Source organism: Lutra lutra, chromosome 4 (genome assembly GCF_902655055.1).
Source record: "Lutra lutra chromosome 4, mLutLut1.2, whole genome shotgun sequence".
In the NCBI taxonomy this organism is placed as follows: Eukaryota; Metazoa; Chordata; class Mammalia; order Carnivora; family Mustelidae; genus Lutra; species Lutra lutra.
In genome coordinates, this window is record NC_062281.1 from 127,800,145 (window position 1) to 127,813,023 (window position 12,879).

At 37.3% G+C, this 12,879-nt stretch overlaps 1 long non-coding RNA gene across 1 annotated transcript in view; it reads left to right on the forward strand.

Moving 5' to 3' along the window:
• LOC125099259 (uncharacterized) overlaps positions 1-11,591 on the forward strand; it is a 34,906-nt gene extending 23,315 nt beyond the window's left edge. Inside the window, exons 2-3 of the long non-coding RNA XR_007127071.1 lie at positions 4,843-4,920; positions 11,486-11,591. This is a non-coding gene — a long non-coding RNA (uncharacterized LOC125099259). The remainder of the gene's footprint in view (positions 1-4,842; positions 4,921-11,485) is intronic.
• The last annotated feature ends 1,288 nt before the right edge of the window (positions 11,592-12,879 follow it).

The following is a 12,879-nucleotide window of genomic DNA, read 5'->3' on the forward strand; positions in this document are numbered from 1 at the left end:
TCACAAACTCATCAACAATTACTTTTATACTCAGAATTAAGGGATCCAAGTGGATCGAAGAATTGATGTTGCTTTCTGATCTTTTGATTTGACATTGCTTCATGAAGAATGTCAATGGTAGCTCAAAAAGTAATCAGAATTGAAGAAAATGTGTATCATTAGACTATCTTTCTAAGAAAAAAGGCAAGTCAACAACCAAAAAGATTTTCATGATCTCAGTTCATTCAAAATCTCTCCTGTGATTATCCTCCAATGCTTTTATGTCTCAGTTTCTAATACTCAAATTAACTTCTAAGTTTGCCTTTGATTTCCACACCGTCCCACCTTTGAAGAGAACCTAGTGTCACTCCTCAGAACAGTGTCTGAGTTGGCTATCGTCTGGAAACTTGGCTCACTAAGTTTGTTATGCTTCTCTCTTTTGCTCAGGTCTCAAACCCTATTACAACTTGCAGAGACTGTCCACTATTGTTTGGGGTAACTTTTGTCCTCATGATATTTGGTTTTAATAGATAATCATAAAAAAAGGCACTTAATTCACTGCTGGCACTTGGTAACATTTTGTTATATGCAGACATTACCACAGTGGTTTGTTATAAAAGAAATTGGTCTTGAGTTTCTGCAAATTATTTCATCATGAGCCTAGCCCTTTCTAAACAATAAAACATACATGGTTACTCACACATACATACATAATTGAGTCATCACATAATTTTGCTCATGTCCCTGCACTGCCAGAAATAGTCCATGGTATTCTTTTTCCTTAGCTCATGACCATGTATTTTATGACTTTTCTTGCTTCACATCTTCACCTCCTTCATAGCAAAAAAAAAAAAAAAAAAAAAAGAAATCCTTTGTTGAAAGCTGCTGCTGTTCTAGGAGTTAGCTCCCTCCACCTGGGAACTCCCATTAAAAAAGGCTTTACATTGCCTACAGGCTGCCAATTAGTTCTCTACCAGAACTGTAGCCGCTGTTTTAGGGAAACTTTTTGTTGTTGGCACCTATTGTGTTAAATTATGTGTTACAGTTATAGGGTTTTGATCCATAAATTTCTAAAACTTCACTACAGAAAGAAAAATACCATAATATTATGAAAGAAATCTTAAATCGAATATGCTTTACTTAGTAACATCTTACTCGTCCAGTTTATTTGGTGGGATGGAGTGTCTCCTACAAATAGTTTTTCAGGACACAAAGGTACACTTTTTATATGCCTATTTATAGTATATAAATTTGATTAAGATGCTATTAAATTTATGACATGTTTTCGTATGTCACCCGACCATGTATGGGCAATGTGATTTAACAGTTTCTTAATGACTTGAGGGTCTTTGTTGTAAAAATCAATTGTTCTGTTCTCTATTACTCTTAGGGCTCCTGCCCTATGCACCCTTATATTAAATGCCTACAAACAGTTGAAGTCTTACTGTTTTGTTTGTTTTGGTTTTATCTTCTGTGTTAGATTTCTGTTCTCACTTTGGTAACAACATACCAATTAACAGAAGAACAAAGATGTCTGGGCAAATTAGCACCCAAGACACAAGCTGGGAATTACAATTTGAGAAAACTTCAGGTCTCCTGCTTATTGTCCTTATTTTGTTCCCTTTTGTGGTGGTTGTTGTTTATTTTATTCACATTCTCTGCCTTTGTTCTGTTCAGAAGGATGCAATATGGGGGAAGACATGTAGCAAGTTGCGATTGCTGAAGGAACCATGCTAAACAGTGACAGAAACAGCTTCTCTGAGAGCAAGAACAGGTAACTCATGGATGGGGTTCCTGGCTTGTTTGGTGCTACTAGAAAAAATAAGAGTGTGAATGCACTTTCCTAGAAACCTGGAAAACTCCCACCCTTGCAATGGTCTCTCCCCAAAGAATATCAGGCTCTCGAGGACAGGTTATCACCCATCTGTGGGCTGCTTGGCTGACGGACAAGGCAGGGGAAGTAAAGGAGCAAAGCATTAATAAGGAGGAAGGCAGACGGGCAAACATCCCTTTGGCAAAAATGAGATCTTAGCTCCTCATTTGCTACACAAGCTACTAAAAGAGACCTAAAAATGGTGACAACAAACACACTTCCTGTATTTCAGTTGAGAAATAAGAATATCAAGGTCACCTCCACCATTTGGGGGGACACCCTAAAATATTGATAAATGTCCATCAAAACTTTTCTCTACATATGCTATGATAATATGAGTGATATTGCTCTATTGCCTTTTTATTTTTAAACACAATTAGATCTGGTAGTTTGGCAGCATCTTTTTCTTCTTCTTCTTTTTCTTTAACAAAGACAGAGCCTTCAAACTCTTCAGAGCAAGGCTGAAAATCCTGCCAGGTAAAAAAAAAAAAAATGTTATTGAAAACCTTTCTCCCCTTATAGGCCCGTTTTGACAGGAAATCTTTGAGAGGCAGTAGCAATGAAGTGCCCAGAGATTTCATCTGTCTTCTTTTGCTTCAGGAAATGCTGAGCACAAGGCTCTCTATTAGGCAAATAGAAGGAGTACCAAATCCCCTTAACAATCATCTTCGGCCTGCTCCTGGGTTGACAGCGATCTATGTCCTAGACTGTCAGACAGGCCCAGGATCATATTACCGGGACCACTGTAAAAGTTTTTGACAGTACTTTACAAAGAAGATTATATTGTCCTTGTTTGCTGGTTATCTGGCACCATAAATTTTGCATAGGCTAATCAGAAAAAAATCTACAATACCAGGGAGGCACTAATTTACAGTACTTTTATTTTTGTTTTTTCCTCAATAGTTTTGACATAAAGTTTCTGTCTGGGTGTTTTTCCCCTGTCATTCTCTGTGACTGGTTAAATTTCAGCGGTCCTTAGATGGTATGTTATATGATCCAATAGGATGACAATGTTTTGTTTTGTTTTGTTTTGTTTTGACAGATGCCAAACCTAAATTTTAAATAGTTCTTTGGGAAATCAAAATGCCAGTTTGTAGCAACACTATTGAAGTCAAAGCAGATATACTTTAAAAAATAATCAAGATGGTAAAATGAGTTCACAGTGGAAGTTTAAGAGAATCATTTCATAGTTTGAGGCAGACATACTTTGTTCGGTTTCGATTTTTTTTTTTTTAAGATTTTATTTACTTATTTGACAGACAGAGATCACAAGTAGGCAGAGAGGCAGGCAGAGTGGGGAAGCAGACTCCCTGCTGAGCAGAGAGCCAGATGCACGGCTCGATCCCAGGACGCTGGAATCATGACCTGAGCTGAAGGCAGAGGCCTAACCTACTGAGCCACCCAGGCGCCCCTGCTCGGTTTGGATTTGCTTATGAATTTTCTGTTACTTCAGTACTATATTTAACTAACTCATTTCCTAGAAATTTTTCACAAATAACAACAAAAAAAAAAATTCCTGAATAAGTGTAAATTAATTAGTGAATAATTTTAAAAACTTAAGAGAAAGTGGTATGTATGTATATCACACGCTGTGTGTGAATTAACTATATTGTAGACATAAACATTAATTAAATAGCAGCCTATCCAAGGAAATAGAAGCAAGGGAAAAGGGACATCATTTCTGAAGTATTCTCTAAAGTAAATTAAATGGCAGAAATGTGATTTTTGGGGGCGCCTGGGTGGCTCAGTGGGTTAAGCCTCTGCCTTCGGCTCAGGTCATGATCTCAGGGTCCTGGGATCGAACCCCGCATCAGGCTCTCTGCCTCGGCAGGGAGCCTGCTTCCACTCTCTCTGCCTGCCTCTCTGCCTACTTGTGATCTCTCTCTGTCAAATAAATAAATAAAAAATCTTAAAAAAAAAAAGAAATGTGATTTTTGGTACATTTGTGATGAAAAAACACATTGTAAAAAGGATGATTGTGGTTAACAGTAAGGTTCATATAACTCAATTCATCTAGGCTGACATTTAGGTAATTAACATTCAAAAACAATCATTAGAACAATAGATGCCAAGGGACAAGTAATACAGGACTCGGAAGGCAAGCAGTGGAAAGGATGTGTATCTTAAATGGCCTCTCAGACTCTAGCCCCCTGGTTCGCAAGTCCAGCCACCAAACATCTGTCTCTGAGTGATAATCTTAAAACGCAAGATGTATTCAGCCACTCCTCTATTTCAAACATCGCCAATAGTTTCCGATTTATAAAACTAACATCCACATTCCTCATGATGACTCGTAAGACTCCTTGGTATCTGCCCCATGCCTCTCTCTCTCTGTGCTTGTCATAACCTAAATATCTCCATGGTCATGGTTTAAAGTTTATCCCATCCCTCCATGGTACAGTGACTTGAATGTATTGCCATTAACTGATGGGTTGAGTAAGTAGCTTGCAGGAGATTTTGGTTGCCTGTCAAGTATCCATGTTTCCCTCTCTCCTTCCTTGAAGACGTTCACAGTTGTTCATTCCACACCCTCCCTTCCCCCATGAGGCATTTGCCCTGACTACAAGAGGTAGGCTTTCACTCATGCAAATTAGATCCTAGCAGCCCTCTTAGTTTATGGGTAGACCTGTGATGTGAAAAGAGGTTTGCTGGGCCAATGGAATAGGAGAAGAGGTTTGCTGGGGAATTTCTTTTTTGTGCATGCTCCCCAGAGTGACTGACTTTCTGTTGTTCTTAAGTGTTTTTACTTCTGATGACTTATCTGTGATGTGCAAGTTGGCTTAAGAGTCAGAGAGAATGCAACATTCTATTCTAAAATGCAAAATAAAAAAACATTAGGTGTTACTTGTAATAGTTAAATCCATGCCTAAAAGCCATGGATTTTATACAATTTTAAATATTAAGTCACTAAGGAATTTTCAAAATTACCTATATAGAAAATTTGAAATATAAACTATAATTAACATTAAAAAATGCCCTTTCACCTACAGAACTGAACAAAATTATACTTCTTCAGAATAATTAAAAAGTACCAGCAGTTAACTTCCTCTTCAGGAAGGCGAATGCAGGTGAGTAGAGCTTCTTTTCATTTACCCACATCTCTGTTACAGTGCCAATGAAGGAATTTTAAAAAGATACTATCCCACCACAACAAAAAGAACACAAAGGCAGCCAGCAACTGAGGGGAATTTTCATTATATTTTAGGAAGATGGGAGGCTGATGGAGCCCAGAGGAGGGGGGGAGTGGAAGCCGGGAGCACACCCAGGAGCTGCAGTGAGGTCCCACCTGCCGCCCAGCAGATGCCCAGGACCCCAGGACCTTCCAACCTGGGAGGGCAGGAGTGGGAGTGGGGGCTGAATGGAGGCTTAATTAAAGATCAGTTTATAGAAAAATGAGTCTTTTACCTTTTTCCACTACAGATCTGTCTCACTCATGCACACACATGTATGCATGTGTATGTGTGCACACAAACACACAGATGTGCACATATATATGCAATCACACAATGTGTGTGGGGAAGATGAATACTTACAGCTGATGAGCCAGCAAGTAGAACACTCAGGGAACTGCAGGCTTAGGGGCACATCTCTGCCCATAGCCCTAACACTGGACAAACCCACCAACGTGCGCAGGATTTCTGAACCAACTCACAGCGCCTTCATTCTTAAATAGACATTTATTTAACCAGAACTACCAGTCATGTGAAGAAAACCTGTAGCATAAAGAAAGACCAAGATAAAAATAAGAAAATGTACCCCAAAGGAAGCGGAATTTTCTTGTGCTAAAATTCTCCCTTGGAAAGGAAATGTAGAAAGTAAATTTCTAGCATATTCTAAGAAAGTCAAGGTATTTCATCCATAAAATAAAAATAAGATGTTATGAAAATGGACACGCAAGATGAAGACAAGCCTTAGAAATTAAAAATGGGAAATTAAAATTGCTAAATCTATAAAACTGCAAAAATACAAAGTCAGGAAAATCAATTAAAATTTAAAATAAAAAGACAACACAGTGGGAAATAGAGAGAGATAATTGTTCTACCCATAGGCCTAATATCCGAGTATGAAGAGTTCCAGAATTTGAAAAAAGAAAAAAAAAATAGAAGAAATTTAATTATCATGCAAATATTGAATAAAATTCCCCAAAAGAAAAAAACACATGGACCCAGAGAATATTGATCATGGGAAAAATTACAACAATAAATTATTAATAAAATAATTTAAAAAGAAACTAAATATAACTGTAAAATTTCAGGATGCCAGAAAAAGAAACCTCTGAAAATTTCCAGAAAGAAGAAGAAAAGAAAATAAAAGATATCTTTTTTTTTAAAAAGGGGGCAAAAATGAGACTGATATCAGACATTATCAGTAACATCAGAAGCTAGAAAATATTGGAGAAATGTCTTTAAAATTAGGGAAAAACAATTTCAAACCTCTAAATTCTATATTGAAACAAATCTTCACATCATATATAATGGTATGTGCCAAAGAAAGACTTTTTAGACACTTGTGTCTTGTGTTCTGTGCCTACCTTCTGACAAAGTTAATGAAAGATGTGCTACAGTGTAGTAAGAGATGAAATAAAGAATCGAGCCATGGGTCCAATAAGAGACATATGTAAATTGGCAGATGGACTCAGATGATAAATTGCTCACCGTCTTTGATTTGTGCAATAAGGTGGAGGGCTTCCAGGGAACTGTGTCCACGGAGAAACAAATTGAGGCAACAAGGAGGAGTGGTTAATAAACTGAGTGTATGCACACCTAAGGACACAATAAACAGTAAAAAAAGAAAAAGAAAGATAAAAATAAAGCAAAAAGGAAAAGAAAAGACACATTTTGCTGTGGGTAGGTAAAAGGATCACAAACTAAAGGAAAATTAAAATACTAGATAGTAAACATAATGTGTCACTATTGATGTCGTAAACAATATTTACCACTGTACCCCAACACCTAGAACAGTGTTAGCACAAAGGAAAAGTGCTATTTAAGAGCTTGGAAAAGGAAGAAAAAGAAGGAGGGAGACATGGAGCCAGGTAAGGGTCATAATAATGAAAATGCTATACATTGTTTTCAACTATTAAATTTGATTTATGGGCAAAATTCAATAACCATAAGTTTACTGAATTAAATGTGAAATTCACCACCCTCACAAATGCATAAGTACATAAATAGATAGCAGGTACTGAGTGGAAGGGAAATTTAGGGACAATGAAATCCTCCTTTTGTATTGTTGCCAATCATGATATTTCTGTTTAGTTGGTTGAAATACGTAAAAATAACATAAGTACATAGTTTTGTTTTTTAATTTATTTTTATTTTTTATAAGTATATAGTTTTAAAATATAGTGGAAAGCAAAAGTGCTAATGCAAATAATTTTATATGCCATAATAGGAATGTGATAGCTAATATTTATAGTTTAAAAAATCAAAGACAGTAGAATTAGCAAATTATGTAAAAATAAGAAACAACCAGAAATCTAAAGCCAGAGGACTGCTGCTTCTCATAAGGTCTTCTGTATTACTATATATATGTTTTGATAATATAGAGATTAGACTGAATTTATTTTAGAAGTGAAGTTAGGTGAAAGTGCTCTTTTGGTTTTTTACATGGTTTTTAGTAAAGAAAAGTTACACTTAAATGTCTTTATTTTTCTATTTTCCCTTTTTATTTTTAATTTTGTTTAAAGATTTTATTATTTATTATTTATTTAGAGAGACAGTGAGCGCACAAGCAGGGGGAGGGGCAAAGAGAGAGAATCAAGTCAACTCCACACTGAGTGTGGAGCCCGAGGCAGGGCTTGATCTCACAACCCTGTGGTGATGACCTGAGCTGAAACCAAGAGTTATGGACATTTAACCAACTGAGCCACCCAGGCGCCCCATCTATTTTGTCTTTTTAAACTGACAATTGCTGAGCTACCCTACAAATTTAAAGTAGCTAAACACTGGAAAATTACATGGGTTAGGATTCTTTGGTTATAAGTAACAGAAATTGAGTCTGGATGAGTAAATTTAGAAAGAATTTATTGGAAGGATAACTGCACTGAAAAACTCATACACTGGAAAAAAACCTGATACATTCAGCCCAAGAAAGATCAGGAGTTGGGAACTCACTGAGAGTTTATTTGAACACTTCTATTAGAAAAACTTACCTCCACTTCCCCACTCCCTGTATCATTTCTCTGCTCAATCACAGTTCTGGGAGACGAAATAATGACTGGGCTAGACAGGGTCCCAGGCTCATTCACTGGAAGGGCTGAGATGGGATGGGCAAGATAGAAATAAAGTGACAGATGGTTGCACCAGGGCTATGTGTTATAGGGAAGGACACATTGACTTCCAATTACTACCATTGACTTCCATTGACTACCAATGATGGTAACAGGATTCTGTGTAGACAAAAACAATTGTTCAATGCATTGGCCTTAAAATTTTAATTGTCCTATTTGGGGCTTTATCCATAGTGAAGCATACAGAATGTTTTCCTGAAATACCCAACCAACCAATCAAGCAACCAAAAAATATTGTGTACATACTATAAGGAAAGAAAAGAGGGTTCTGCCAGTCCTATCTCCAAGACATATCTCCCCTCTCTTCACTTTCCTGCATCTCTGGAGCCTGCCATCATTTCTCATTTCATTTTGTAAAACAACCCACTGTTCCTTCCTCGCTGTTTGTACCTTTCTCCCAACCCCTGATTCTCCTTTGTCTATAAAGTTGCCAGAATTACAGTCTTAAAGTAAAGATCTCATCATACCACTTTTCTGCTTAATTACCTTATTTTTGTACTTATCTATGTACTTCTTAGCACCACACGTTTCTTTCCAGCCACCTCTTCACCCCTCCTACTTCTGAGCTCTCCTATTGGCAGCTCCATCTTCCCAGAATGCCATTCATTCCACCAAGGTCTCACGTGAATGGCTCATTCTCACCCTTCTGCACAGAGTACTTCCTCATTCCTCCTTCCCAGGTATGATCACAGGACTCTATGTATTCCATTCATAGTACCTGTCTGGTTTTCGTTTGTTTGTTTGTTTGTTTGTTTTTACTGACTTGTTTATTGTCTCTCCAGGCCCTATAAAAGCTATAGACTGGAAGAGACCCAAAACCTTTGACTTGCTGACCATCAAATCCCTAACACCTATAATGGAGACCGCTCTTTACTACATGCATCCAAAAAAAAAAAAAAAGGAAATTCAAACCAAAGAAACATATTAAACAATAAATAAATGTGCAGATTCACTTGAAAAGTGAGAGTTTACCTTCAATTCACAAACCTATGCTCGTTAATAAATGACCAAAAGGAGTCAACCTTGTGCTAACTGAATTGATCTGTGATGCTTTGCATGCCAGATTGTTCACATTATCCACTTTCTATACAGAGCTTTTTTTTTTTTTAAGATTTTTAAATTTATTTGACAGAGATCACAAGCAGACAGAGAGAGATCACAAGCAGCCAGAGAGGCAGGCAGAGAAGAAGAAGCAGGCTCCCCGCTGAGCAGAGAGCCCGATGCGGGGCTCGATCTCAGGACCCTGGGATCATGACCTGAGCTGAAGGCAGAGGCTTTAACCCACTGAACCACCCTGGTGCCCCTCTATACAGATCTTTAAAGTCTGGGAACTACAGTTCCCAAAAGCCCTTGCTAGCAGTATCCCAAGTTAGTTCTAAAGAGGATCACTCACGAGAGATTTGGAAGGAAGAGCACAGTCAGAAGCCCTATGACGGCTTCTCTGACAGTAGGTGATAGATGTGTGAATTTTCACATGTGGAGTTTTGCAACAGCTTTTCAGCTTTCTAAATGCTTAGTCAGAAATTGAAAATTGTCATCATCTTCACTTGACTTGTATTCTTCAGTCATTCTAAGGCTTTTTGTTTTAAATTTCTATTTTGAACCAGTTTCAAAGTTCCAGAGAGTTATAAAAATATTATAGCAAACTCCTCTATATTCTTCACCTAGAAATCCCATTGGAGCCTCACCAATAATCTCACTAATTTCTTTTATGACAAAAGGATTATGCTTGTATCCGATTGTCTTTTTAGTCTCTTTCAATCTGGAGGAGGACCTCAGTCTTTCATTTTTATGAATTTGATGTTTTTGAAGATTATAGGACAGCAATTTTGTAGAATATTTTTCAAATAGATTTGTCAAATGTTTCTTCATATTAGACCAATGTTCTGGATTTAGGGCAGGAATAACACAGAAGTGATGCAGTAGTCTTCTCACTACATCCTGTCTGGTAGCACACAATGTTGGTTTGTCCCGTTACCAGAGGTTTAAATTTTGATTACTAGATTAAAGTTTTGATTACCAGCAGTCTCTGCTCCAATATTTTTTTTTATAAATTTTTGCTTTCTTAATAATGTATTATGTAGTAATATTTGAGATTGGATTAATAGCCCTTTTCTCACTCCACTTTCACCCAATAGTTGTAGTATTCATTGATTTTTTTTTATCTAAATTAGCTCTGTGATGATTACAAAATGGTGATGTTACTAATTTAATCATCTGTCTACATTTATTGATTGATATTACTGTAAGGAACAGCTTTTTCTTCTCTGTATTTATCCATATGGATTCAAGGATTTCTATTTTATTCAGTGAGTTAAAGTACATTTCTATCATTTTCTTTGATGCTTCTATTTCTTATATTTGGCCAGATGGAGCCCTTTCAAATTTGTTTCTTTGTCCAATTTGCTTTCAAAACCTTGCCTTCAAAACTTGTTCATTTTCTGAATATTTGTTACTTATTCATGTTAGTTTAAACCAATATAGTCTTTGTCACTGGGGTGTTGCTGCATCCAGAAAACCTCTCATTGCACAGAGCTTGGAAGTAGATATATCTATCTATGTATGCATGCACGCACACCTACACTACACACACTAACCACTCACATACTCATACATACCCTTCTGTCTTTTTTTTTTTTTAAGATTTTATTTATTTATTTGACAGACAGAGATCACAAGTAGGCAGAGGCAGACAGAGAGAGAGAGGAGGAAGCAGGCTCCCCACTGAGCAGAGAGCCCGATGCGGGGCTCGATCCCAGGACCCTGGGATCATGACCTGAGCCGAAAGCAGAGGCTTTAACCCACTGAGCCACCCAGGCCCCCCCCTTCTGTCTGTTTTTACACATCTATCATCTACCCATCATCTATCTGTCGATCAACTGTCACTCTCTGTGTATCTTGAAAACTATGAATTTATAATGTAACTCCAATTTCAGATGAACACCACAGGGTTTATTTAAGCTTTCCTCATTTCTTTTCTTTTTCTTTTTTTTTTTTTTTAAGACTTTATTTATTTACTCGACAGAGAGAGACACAGTGAGAGAGGGAACACAAGCAGTGGGAGTGGGAGGGGGATAAGCAGGCTTCCTGCTGAGCAGGGAGCCCAATGCGGGTCTTGATCCCAGGACCCTGGGATCATGACCTGGGCGGAAGGGAGATGCTTAATGACTGAGCAACCCAGGTGCCATAGCTTTCCTCATTTCTATATTTGTACCTTCTTCAGTGAGAAACCTGCTCCCATTAGGCTTAATACATTTGCCTAGTTGCTCAGTTCCGTTAATGCAGCTAATCATAGCCCAGTGTGACTTACTGCCTTACCCGAACACATCAACTTTTCATAGACCGCCATTACTGACTGCCTCTGGGACATTCCTGTCATCCTACCCCAACCTGCTGTCCTCATGGGAACTTCCTGTAGACTGTCATGACAGGTTACCATCAGATGACCCTAACTTCCTATTTCATGATACCATCTACCAGCAGGTAACATCACTGCCCTCGCCTGATGCCTTTGAGAGGGGGGAAGATAGGAGGCAGACAGGCTCTCCTGCATCTTTACAATACTAATCCCCTTACTGAATCCTTTCTGCTTGGCATATCTAGAGTGGTTTTTATTTCCTTAACCAAAAGCTAATTATTATACTTTGGTATATAAATGCCAATGTAAAAAATTTATAATGCATTGTGATTTTATTTACAATATATATGAAATTGTTTGTACACAAAAGTCAAAATAACGAAAAATGTGTGCCCAAATAAAAGAAAAAAATTTCATTTGGAAGTGGATAATTTGTGAAATTTAGAAATTTCAAACCTAAAATATTTAACAAGTCTGATTATAAGTGTTGTCACTACTAACCTGGCAGACGCTCAAAACACTTGGTTGGATATTTTTCACTTGGTTGAGTACTTAGCTGAAGTTTCGAGTTTTGTCCTGCTAAACTGCTTCAAAGGTGGGAGTTCTGTAGAAAATGTCAGGCTATTTTAACTATTAAGTTATGTAAAAAACATCAGGTGCTAGTAAATCAGGTGACAAATTTTCGATTATCTTACTAAATAAGTCTTTTTTTTTTCCCCTTCAGCATTAAATGAATGCTAGTTTCACTTTTATTTTCAGGGAATGGTGTCTACAAGAAAGGAATATGGCTATATTAAAGGACACGTTCATCATCTGCATGTCAGAACAGAATTTAATTAGCGTGAGGCACAAGCTCCACTATTTGTGAAAGAAAGCTTTTGCTCAATCCTGCACTTCTAACTTTCTATATGTTCATGTTACACCACACGGCAGGTGAAAAATGTAACCTGAGAAAAAACAAATGTCTGCTCACGATATTTCTAAGTGAAGTTTGTTCATTTGAAATATTTGCCCCCAAGGAAAAGGACCCCAAGCAACATCTCCATATCTTTCTCACAGGGTTTTAAAATCCTTAGGTTTTTAGAGAGATGAAATTAGAAGAAAATCTACACACCCGGTTGATAATAGGTATTTGAAATATGCATGTCTCATTCTTTATAAAGTAAAATTGAAAAACACATAAAAACATAAGAAAAAGTACTGTCAGCGTCCTCTATTTCACTATGTATATGAATCAAATTATGAACTAAAACATACTTGGCTTATGTCTATCACCGAACTCATCTGGATACTCGAGTTCACGGTTAGTTCACCTGTTGCTAAACTTACCATAAACACAAAGTTAAAAGAAAAGTGGGGGGGGGGGGGCAATTTTTA